Source organism: Pararge aegeria, chromosome 9, assembly GCF_905163445.1.
Source record: "Pararge aegeria chromosome 9, ilParAegt1.1, whole genome shotgun sequence".
Taxonomy (NCBI): Eukaryota; Metazoa; Arthropoda; class Insecta; order Lepidoptera; family Nymphalidae; genus Pararge; species Pararge aegeria.
Genome location: NC_053188.1, coordinates 3,834,984 through 3,846,813, shown reverse-complemented (window position 1 = coordinate 3,846,813; position 11,830 = coordinate 3,834,984). Strand labels below are relative to the sequence as shown.

Below are 11,830 nucleotides of genomic sequence, written 5' to 3'. Positions count from 1 at the left end.
TTCTATAGTGGTTTTGAATATTTCTCGGTAACTTAATATTTCTTCTTCCGATTCAAGCGCGCTCTTTAAGTTGTTGGCATACTTTATACGACTTCTGATTTTTTGTAGACTTATTGTAGCCCTTACAAACCTGTGATCAGAAGGAAAAGCTAAATTTATCACGTTCATATTTGTAACGTTTTTATGCAGATTAGTTAAAATATAATCTAATTCATTTCTGGTGCTACCACTTGGAGACCGCCAGGTCCACCTCTGTTTGCTGTTCTTCCTGAAAAACGTATTCATGATAGCCAGTTTATTCTCATAAGCAAAATCAACCAACCTTTCGCCTCTACTGTTTCTAACTCCGAAGCCATAATTCTTCATTATCATATTTTCTTCTGGTTTAGGTTGACCTACTTTCGCATTGAAGTCTCCCATAACTATTATGTTTTTACCCGACAGTTTTAACGCTTTGTCGATAGTACAATAAAATTGCTCTACAACTTCATCGTTTGATGTTTCCGTAGGAGCATAGACTTGTATGATAGAAATTCGGAAGTTTTGAAGATTTAGGTTTACTAGAGCCACTCTTTCTGATAGACCAATAAAGCATTCAATGCATGATTTAGGATATTTTTTTATTATAAACCCTACACCGTATAATCCTGGCGTTTCACCTATGTAATATAAAATGAAGTCTTCGAATTCATGTATTGAGCTACCGAGACGCCTTACTTCTGATAGTCCAATTATATCGTATTTAGTGTTTTTTAGAGAGTCAAGAAGTTCCAGTAAACGGTTATTGCTTGACAGAGTTCGTACGTTATATGTTGCGATGTAAAAAAGGTTACTCGTAGAGTCACTTAAAATGTCATTCTCTGGAGGGTTTTGGTCTGTACCTCCCTCGGGGACCGGCCGTATTGGGAGAGTGAGAGGGGGCGATGCTGGTTGCTAAATGATAGTATTAGTGTCAAAATTGGATATAGAGGAGTCTTCTAATGAATTGATTCTTACATTCTTTGGAGCAAAGTAACTGTTCATTGTATGTTTGGTTTTTTTGGTAGATTGCGTGGAATTGATATGCTTCTGTGTAGCCCTTGGCGATGGTGAAAAAGTCCGTTTTCTTTGATCTTTGTTGGTATCGTTTTTCAAGGATAACAATTTTGTCGTACTTGATTATGGCGTATTTACCTTCTTCTCTAAGTTTATCTACTTGCGCCTGCAGATTCTTCCTCAGTTCTACTATTTTTGGGGGAAAGTCTTCTTTCACATAGTATGATAAGCCTTTAAGACTGCTTTTATTTTTCAATATTTCAATTTTTTTCCCCATTGTTAGTAGAGTGACAGAGATAGGCCTAGCCTTGCTCCCTTTTTTTCCGATGCGTCTAATATACTCTACGTCTGAGCTGACACAGGTTACGTTCATAGTTTTTGATATGATGTTAATTACTTTTTCTTGCAGCTGGAAGTAGCTGTTTTCATCATCGGGAACTCCAAAAAATATTAAATTTTTCTTCTTATTTTGTCTTTCCAAATATTCAATTTGTTTTTCTTCTTTCTCCAATTTTTCTTCTAAGGTTCTGAATTTTGAATCTATTTCACAAAACTTTTCATTAATATTCCGATTTATATCGTTTGTTATATTTAATTGCATATCCTTCATTTCCTTCTTTTGTGAAGCCAAGTCGCTTTTAATAGTCTTTAAAATATTCGTAATTATACATTTGATGAATTCCTCAATGACAAGGTAGATTGGAACCAGCCAGCCTCGCACTCATCTCCCGCAAGATAGTAAAATGATTGTAAATGTTGATGTTGGAAAAGAGCAACTACTGAGTTTCTTGCCGGCTCTTCTCGGTAGAATCTGCTTTCCGAACCGGTGGTAGAGTCACTACAAACATACATACTTAACGTTTCAAAAGTGCTTATAAAGTAGGCCTACTTGAAATAAATGAATTTGAAAAATGAATTTGAATTTTGAATTTTGATTTTTATTATTTATTATTATTATTTAACTCTTTATTTGTACACCACTATGGAATATATACACACAATTAGGAAAAAAAAACAAAAGAAATATAAAGACAGAAGTAGAATACAAAAGGCGGCCTTATCGCTTTGTAGCGGTCTCTGCCAGACAACCTTTGGATTAGGACAAGATGAGCGAGAGCGGACAGGTGGTGTAAAATTATAATAAACCTACATTCAAATAGCTAAATACAAATTCATAAATAAAATTGCACCTTCTTATTTGGTGCATTTTTTTAATTATATATAATAAATTAATATAAAATAATAAACTAATATATACTCAATACAAAAATACTTAAGAAAAACTAGTATTATAAAGTAGATAAGTTTGTTTGATTGCACGTGCTTATCTCAGCAACTACTGATTCGAATTGGAATATTATTTTTGTGTTGGATAGTGCAATTATCGAAGAAGTCCTGTCAGCTATATATGACGGAATTGTTCTACTTTAAAAGTTCTAAAAAATAACGCAACAGCATATTATGTCTATGTTATGAGTTTGACGTCAATGACTGGGCGAAGTCGCGGCGGACCGCTAGTCTCAAATAAAGGGCTTATTTTTGTGACCCGCTCCGTAACCCCATAATATCTCAGTTTCACATAATGTTTTCACTTAGTAAACTGTCAAATTGATACCTCACAAGATTTAGTTCCGCCCGCTCTCTAAAGAAAATAACTAATGAAATATCGCTAGGTAAGTAACTTTAATTAAACTGTGGAATCAGCTTGAAGTAATTAATTGTAAAGATAAACTAAGTAAGAAATATCGATTTCCCTTAATACGGCTTTTCCATCTCTAATTAAACGTCAACTTACATGAAATATCGTTGTGTAACGTTAGTAATAGTAGTTTATGAAACAGTTGTTTAATGAGGGGTATCAAAACAAGAGTGTGCGTTTAATAATTGAGCCGTAGGCGAGGGTTTTCATCACTGAAAGTAAAAGACGTGTCATAAAAAGTAGGACAAATGGATTGATTAGTATCTCATAAGTATTATGTGTAGTTATATAAATATAAATAAATAAATAAATATACTACGACAATACACACATCTAGCCCCAAAGTAAGCGTAGCTTGTATTATGGGTACTACGATGACTGATGAATATTTTTATGAATAATATACATAAAATACTTATATAATATACAGATAAACACCCACCCAGACACTAAAAAACATTCACGTTCATCACACAAACATTTTCCAGTTGTGGGAATCGAACCAACGGCCTTTGACTCAGAAAGCATGGTCGCTGCAAACTGCGCCAATGGGCCGTCAAATTTTAAAAGCCGTCAAAGTTATATGCATAGTTAAGCATTGGGAGGGTAAACCAACAAAAATTGGAATCAAAACTGTTTTGTAATTATATAAAAAAGGCGCGTACAAGCGGTCCTTTGCGTTGATGATACGTGTATAAAGTTTTGCATTTAGTCTGTATCATAAAAATATATAAAAATGCGTTTCTGATTCTATTTCGAGTCTAGTAATGAGCATGTTCGACTACGAATCGAGAGGTGCTGGTTTCGATTCCCGGGACGGCGAAAAGCTTCGGAGACCACTATCTTTGACATATTTTGTAATGTCTCAATTTCTTTAATTACAATCCTCCATAAAATGATTTCATCATCATCATAATATCAACCTCCTCACGGTACTCCTCCCTACCAGTGTAGGCCATAGTCCACCACGCTGGCCCAGTGCGGATTGGTGGACTTCACAACACGCCTTTGAAAACATTTGACGGCCGACTGGCGCAGTGGGCAGCGACCCTGCTTTCTGAGTCCAAGGCCGTGGGTTCGATTCCCACAACTGGAAAATGTTTGTGTGATGAGCATTAAGTGTTTTTTAGTGTCTGGGTGTTTATATGTATTTTCTAAGTATTTATGTATACATAATTCATAAAAATATTCATCAGTCATCTTAGTACCCATAACACAAGCTACGCTTATTTTGGGGCTAGGTGGCGATGTGTGTATTGTCGTAGTATATTTATTTATTTTATTTATAAAGAGAACCCTCTGGCATCAAGGTTTCCGTTATTATATTTTCATTGTATATCATGAAATTCCACAAAGTAACGCCTGCTTCTGCTACCCGCACTGGACCAGCCGGCCAGCAAGTTTACTTCGGCATTAATCTCTTCTCATTGTGGGAGACCCGTGTCCTCGAGTGGGTAATGTATTGATACGATGAACGATCGTAATTCAACATCGTAATTGATATGTTTATCAATTACGATGTTGAATAGAAGCAGGTTCTATTCAACATCGTAATTGATAAACAAAAATCTACATTAAAGAACTACAAAAGCTAGTTTCAGTAAAATTTCAAAACATTAAAGCTTCTAGTTCCGACCATCATAGGGCTATTTACTAAAGCGTATAAGTTATACTTTTATTTTTACTTATAAAATTCAACTCATTGAAAATCTGAGCAAACTACCACGCCATAAGCATTAAAACTTGCGCCGTAAAATCTTTTAAATAACAAACTTAGATATACATGTACAGATACGGCGCTTGTAGCTTTTGATTGACGCGTTTGACATTGTAAAACTACAGAGAAATTAAATTTCTATAGAAATCTATAACTACATAAAAGTTAAGAACTATTAGGTTTCTATGGAAACTTTTAAGCTCTGCTTTATTAACATAAATCTTATATTAAATAAAAGGCGTAGTATGTATAAAATTTACCTCGATGTATTCACGCCAGTCCCTTCATATATGTCTATGACACCCACAAATAGTTTTAGTTCACTCCCCTTACATGAAAACATGAAACTATCGAGTTTCACTAAAATGCTTTCACGATACTGAAATATTTGAAGCAACTTGGAACTTTAGCGACTTAAAATTTAAGTAAACAAAGTGAAATCTCTTAAAAATATGCTCTCACTTGGTTTTAAAAAATGTATTATGTGTTTATGTGTGGATGTGTGTGTGTGTGTGTTTGTGTGTGTGTATGTGTGTGTGTGTGTGTGTGTATGTGTGTTTGTGGCATCGTTGCTCTCCAACGGATGAATCGATTTTGATTTTTGGTTTTGTTTGAAAAGTCGATAAGCCGGGGTGTTCTTAGCTATGTTTCATGAAAATTGGTCCACAAAATACATAAAATACATTTAAGAAATACATTTCTTTCTCAATAAAAAATACATCTTAATACGGAATAAGATAAGGCAGGCAAAGGAAGCATGGTATGGTGATTTATGTTCAGTTATCGAGGAACTGGATAAGAAATTTGACTCCTTCAACATGCATAAGAAGATTAAAGATTTAATAGCCCCTAAACACCAAGGATGTTCCCAAACAACTCTTGTTAATAATGATGGCAATTACACAACCTGCACGAATGAAATACTAGTTACTTGGGAACAATATGTAAAAGAACTATTTCATGATACGCGGTGTGATCCGGTCGATTTCATTTGTAAAGATGCGGGACCAGCCATTACAAGGAGTGAAGTCTATCATGCCATTAAAACTGCAAAAACAAGAAAAGCTGTTGGTCCCGATGAGATACCAGTTGAGATTATTAAGGAGATTGAGGAGTTTAACCTAGATTATCTCGTGAAGCTCTTCAATGCTATTTATGACTCTGGTAATATTCCATCCTGTTTTATCGATTATGAGAAGGCCTTCGATAGAGGGCGACATGTAAAATTGATGCAAGTTCTTCAGAAGATAGGTTTGGACTTCAAAGACTGCCGATTCATAAAAATCTGTACTGGAATCAGAGTGCAAATATAAGGGTGAACAGAAACTTGTCTTCTTACATCGAGATAGAAAGAGGCGTAATATAAGGCTGCATTTTATCACCCTTACTATTCAATTTGTATGCTGAAGCTATATTTTCGGAAGCGCTAGATAACATTTTAGACGGCATATCAATTAATGGTAAGACGTTAAATAACATCAGATACGCAGATGATACCATATTAATCGCGGATAGTCTTGAAGGGCTTCAAAACATAGTCAATTCTGTAGCTTCCGTTAGTGCTGAGTATGGTATTAACATCAATACCAAAAAAACGAAGTTCATGGAAATTAGCCGAACACCTGAGCTAATCAATTCTTTGTACCTTAATGGTCAGGTTCTTGAACTGGTATCCAAGTTTAAATATCTAGGCACAATGGTTGACGACAAAGGGGATCATAGTCTTGAAGTACGCTGCAGAACAAGCACGCAACGCCTTTTCTAGACTGAAAAGAATTTTCTGTGACCGAAACCTAAGCATTGCTCTTCGAACACGCATAGCGCGGTGTTATGAGTTCTCTGTACTCCTTTATGATGTAGAAGCTTTGACTCTAAAAGAGACCATGTCCAGGAAACTCGAAGCGTTCGAGATGTGGGTGTCCAGACGCATGTTAAAAATATCTTGGACAGATCGTGTACGGAATAGCACTGTATTGCAGAGAATGGGTAAGGTTCCAGAGGTACTTTTAACAATTAAAAAAAGAAAATTAGAATATTTTGGTCATGTGATGCGGTACAAGGTAGAGTGGCAGGCAGAAGAGGGCCTGGCCGAAGAAGAATATCATGGCTCAAAAACCTACGACAATGGTTTGGAAAGAGCACTAAATCATTATTTAGAGCAGCGGTGTCCAAGGTAGAGATAGCCCTAATGATTGCCAACCTTCGTAAGGAGACGGCACCCTAAGAAGGAGAAAGATTTCTTTCTCATAAATCGCTAAAATATATAAAAGTATCAAATGAAAGAGCTTGACTAGTAATACTATGGTGAACACGATATTGAATGTGAAGTGTTTTTTAAATTTAGATTTTTAAAAACATATTTTACACTAACAAGAAATAATTTTTTTTTTTTTATATTAAAGCACACATTACAAAAACGGGGTCTACACAGATTTCAATTAAGAATAATATTGTTTTGTGAATGAAAGCGTAAGATTTCATTCTTTCCAATATTGAGGTATAATACTTTAATGACAAATCTTTAGCGAAGTTATGACTGCACGGCAGCTGAGCCAGCGCTATAAATCTCTGTTAGTGACAATGAACGTGGCGAGGACAATAATTATCTGGAAATCCATTTTGTATTGCAACCGCTCTATCTAAGGGTATTCTTGGCTAATATTATAAACTAGCTGTGCTCTGCAGCTTTACATAGTCATTTTAGCTTACGTTACATAGTCTACAATCTTCAGTAAATCAGCTACCTAACGTAATGATAGTTTCAATTATACTGGTAGTGCCAAATATAAAAAGTACAGACTGAAGTGCGAGCGAACAAAATATGATATGTTCTTGGTCTTGAAGGTTTAATTTAATCACCCACTATTTGAAATCTTTAAATGTTGGAAATCGCAAGTGGTCGCCCGGGGACATATATCCATTTCGCTTTACTTAAAATAATTTTAATTCCCCATAACAAATGACTGCAAATTATGTTTGGCTTAATAGCAGTCGATGGGGCTGGGAATGCAACGTCAACGTAGGTCATTAAAGGGATGGGTGACCGACTTTGCAAGTTAGAGAATGAATTTGGTATCCATCAGTGTCAACACCTATCATAAAAAATAGTAATCGTTAAATAGAGAATCTTGGAGCTTCAATCAAGTAAACATTGCCAACAGCACATGACCGTCCCGGAGACCTACTCAGGTTTAACCTAAGCTATTATTTTTCTAAATCCCTATCATAAATGACTGCAAGTAACGTGTGACCTAATACAGGTATGCAACGTTGACCCAAGTCTGCAAACGGATGGAACAGACAAAAATTAAAATTTTAACAGTAATGCTTCGGTATCCTTTAGTAGAGGGGCCTCCAAAAAAAACTTTATAATATTTTTTTTTATACAATTTGACCAGTTACAAAGCTAGATAATCTATGCGTTAGTGTGATCCCAGAACACACTAATTGGCTCTAATTGTACGTACAGATATCGAGTCAATCTGTACTTACTTATTCTTTTTCCCAGTCACATGGTTCCTTTGTACGTACTAATAAAACTGTAAAAGCTGTACTGGTGTTGTGTGAATACGTTGGGTATTAATGAACTAAACAATAATGATGTTCTGGAATTCCTAACAACATTTCCATAATCCCAACACGGGCTACTTACGTGTATCTGAATTCACGTGTCCCTAAAATTGTGGCAAGCATTGGTGTTGGAAACAGGAATTTGCATCCTTAATTCACCAATTGATGTATTTGCAAACCTTTGTAAAACCCCTGTCACACCGTCACGAGCCATTTTGAAAACGGTGGCCATACTAATAAATGTAGTAGTTTGTCTGTTGGTGTTTTTTTAACCTATATAAGACAACACCGCTACACTATTTTTGGCGAAATTTAATGTACAGCTTGCATTCTGGAGACGGAAGACTTTTTATTCCGGTAGAAAACTCGCCGGATTTAAAAAAATAATCCTTCATCTATGTTTCATTGCTGATCTGAAATAGCAGGATGAAAAGGATATTTTTTATACCGGGAAAACTAACGTATCCCGCTAATTTCACGCCTAAACGAAAAAATACGCGGTTGAATTCGCACGCTCGAGGCTTTCATTGTTTTGTATTATACCGTAATAACTTTTATTTTATTTCATGTCATTAAAAATGATTTATTTGAGAATCTGCAGGTGCGAGTGGTGTCCCATTCCGAGAAATTAGTTGCTTTCAAGCTTACTGCTTATTATTTTATGCTCATTAGTATTATAGTGTACACGTATAGAACAATAAAATAAATAATATATAAATAAATGTACTACGTCAATACACACCGCGCCACCTAGCCCCAAAGTAAGCGTAGCGTGTGTTATGGGTACTAAGATGACTGATGAATATTTTAATGAATAATATACATAAATACTTATAATATACATATAAACACCCAGACACTGAAAAACATTCATGTTCATCACACAAACATTTTCCAGTTGTGGGAATCGAACCCACGGCCTTGGACTCAGAAAGCAGGGTCGCTGCAAACTGCGCCAATCGGCCGTCAAACAATAAAAGTGTTATATCAGTTAATATATGAAATCGGAGAAGCTGGGCTGTTCTTCTCTAAATATAAAAAAAAACATTTTTTACATGAAAAAAAGATAAGCTAAACAGGGCGCTGTAAATAAAATGAACTAAAAAATACTCCATGCGATGGAGCCCGTAGAAAAACTGAAATCACCGGCATAGTCATATCTGTCGCAGTACCAATGGCTGTTGGCAATTGGACGTGTTGGTCGCAGATGTGCTGTGGAGTAAACACCGTGGACAGTTTAACGCAGTGGTGGATGACCTGGAGCACGCTTCACAAATTACCTTAAAGGAAAAACGACCTTAAACGTGTGTAACGAAAGTACCTAAACTATGTCCATCAGTGGACGCCTGTTAGTGATGAAGATGATAAAGTCACTTTCGAGTACTTAACTGCGAAGTTAGCTGCCTTTAAAACACGAATCGAGTAATAAACTAATTCTGCGTATAAACATCTGCGAGCAGACGGTGCGCACGATGTTTCATGTTTCTTTGCAGCAAAATGGATTACCCAGAGAACTCTTTTATGAAGCGTTATAGGAAACTTTCTATGAAAAATAGCAACTAGCAAAACAAAACTTATACTCGGGCTATGTAGCGTATTTTTTTAAATATTTCATTAACCATTTTAGAATAAGGTGTTGTTTTATTGCCACCGCCGGAAAATTTGCATAGCGATTAGTTGGCTAACAATAAAAGATTCATATCATTAGAGTTTCTTGTAAAAGTGTTCTCTGACTTTCTCTCTGTAACTTTCTTCTATATTTTTATTTAGCATTTTAAGCAATTAAAATATCACTTGCTTCAACGGTGAAGGAAAACATCGTGAGGAAACCTGCATACCTGAAAGTTTTCCATAATGACTTTAAAGGTGTGTGAAGACGACCAATCCGCACTGGGCCAGCGTGGTGGACAGCTTAACCCCTTTTCATTTAGGGATAGACCCGTGCCCTGTCATCATCATCATCATCACATCAACCGATAGACGTCCACTGCTGGACATAGGTCTTTTGTAGGGAGTTCCAAGTTCCACGATTCTGAGCCGCTTGGATCCAACGGCTACCTGCGACGCGCTTAATGTCGTCTGTCCACCTCGTTGGGGGTCGACCAACGCTGCGCTTACCAGTACGGGGCTGCCATTCCAGCACCTTGGGACCCCAACGTCCATCCTTTCTCCGAACTATGTGCCCGGCCCATTGCCACTTAAGCTTCGCGACTCGTTGAGCTATGTCGGTAACTTTGGTTCTTCTACGAATCTCCACATTTCTGATTCGATCGCGTAGAGATACTCCGAGCATAGCTCTCTCCATCGCCCGCTGAGTGACTCTAAGCCTTCTTATGAGGCCCATAGTTAACGACCATGTTTCAGAGCCATAGGTCATCACTGGCAACACGCACTGTTCGAAGACTTTCGTCTTCAGGCACTGAGGGATTTCTGACGAAAAGATGGCACGGAGTTTCCCGAACGCTGCCCATCCGAGTTGGATTCGGCGGTTCACCTCCTTCTCGAAATTGGACCTACCTAACTGGATCGTGTGTCCTAGGTATACGTATTCGTCAACAATTTCGAGTGCAGTGTTCTCAACGATTACTGGTTGAAGCGGAACATGAGCATTAGACATAATCTTCGTCTTGCTCATGTTCATTCGTAGGCCAACCTGTTGAGAAGCTCTGCTGAGGCCATCGAGCATCGTATTTAGGTCTCCCAGAGTCTCTGCCATTATGACTACATCGTCGGCAAACCGAAGTTGAGTGATGTACTCGCCGTTAATGTTGATGCCAAGTCCGTTCCATTCCAGAAGCTTAAAGACGTCCTCCAACGCAGCGGTAAATAGTTTCGGGGAGATAACATCTCCCTGTCGCACGCCTCGCTGCAATTGGATTGGTCTCGTAGTCTGATCCTGTATACGAACTGACATAGTGGCGTTTTTGTACAAACACTGCAACACTTGGATATACCGGTAGTCAATTCGGCATCTCTGCAGTGACCTAAACACAGCCCAAGTTTCCACCGAATCAAAGGCTTTTTCATAGTCCACAAACGCTAAGCAAAGTGGCCGGTTATACTCTTCAGTCTTCTGTATAACCTGCCGCAGCGTATGAATGTGGTCTATGGTACTAAAGCCCTTACGGAAACCGGCTTGTTCGGGAGGCTGGAAGTCATCAAACCTACGAGCGAGACGATTCGTAATGACTCTCGAAAACAGCTTTTAGATATGACTCAGCAGCGAGATGGGTCTGTAATTCTTCAACAAGGTATTATCACCTTTTTTGAAGAACAGGACCACCACACTCCTGTGCCATGCCTCTGGCGTTGTGCCTTGGTGAATAACGGAATCAAACAATCGCTGAAGGACTTTCAGTATCGGTTTTCCACCTGCCTTCAGGAGTTCTGCCGTTATTCCGTCATCACCCGGCGCCTTGCCATTTTTAAGCTGCTTGAGAGCCACACTAATCTCGTATAGGCTGACGTCTGGGATATCTTCGGTATAGTGTCGAGTTAATTTGGCTCTAGGATCCTTAGCCAAATCTTCAACAGGCGTCTGTACTGTGGTGTACAACTGTCCATAAAAGTTCTCAACCTCACCCAAGATCTCAGGTTTGGAAGAGACAAGACTACCATTATTGGTCTTCAGTCGCATCAACTGGCTCTGACCGATAGACAGATCTCTAGCGAACACTTTAGAGCCTCTGTTTTGCTCGATGGCATTTTTAATACGCTCTGTATTGAAGTGCCGCATATCACGAGTCTGTGATTTAGAGATCTGCCTATTAATCCGCCGGTAAGCGGACGCGTCTGCTATAGACTGTAGT

General features: G+C 37.8%; 1 pseudogene; it reads right to left on the bottom strand.

The window, feature by feature from the left end:
- Nucleotides 1–933: 933 nt before the first annotated feature.
- LOC120626443 overlaps nucleotides 934–11,830 on the bottom strand; it is a 62,997-nt pseudogene continuing 52,100 nt past the window's right edge.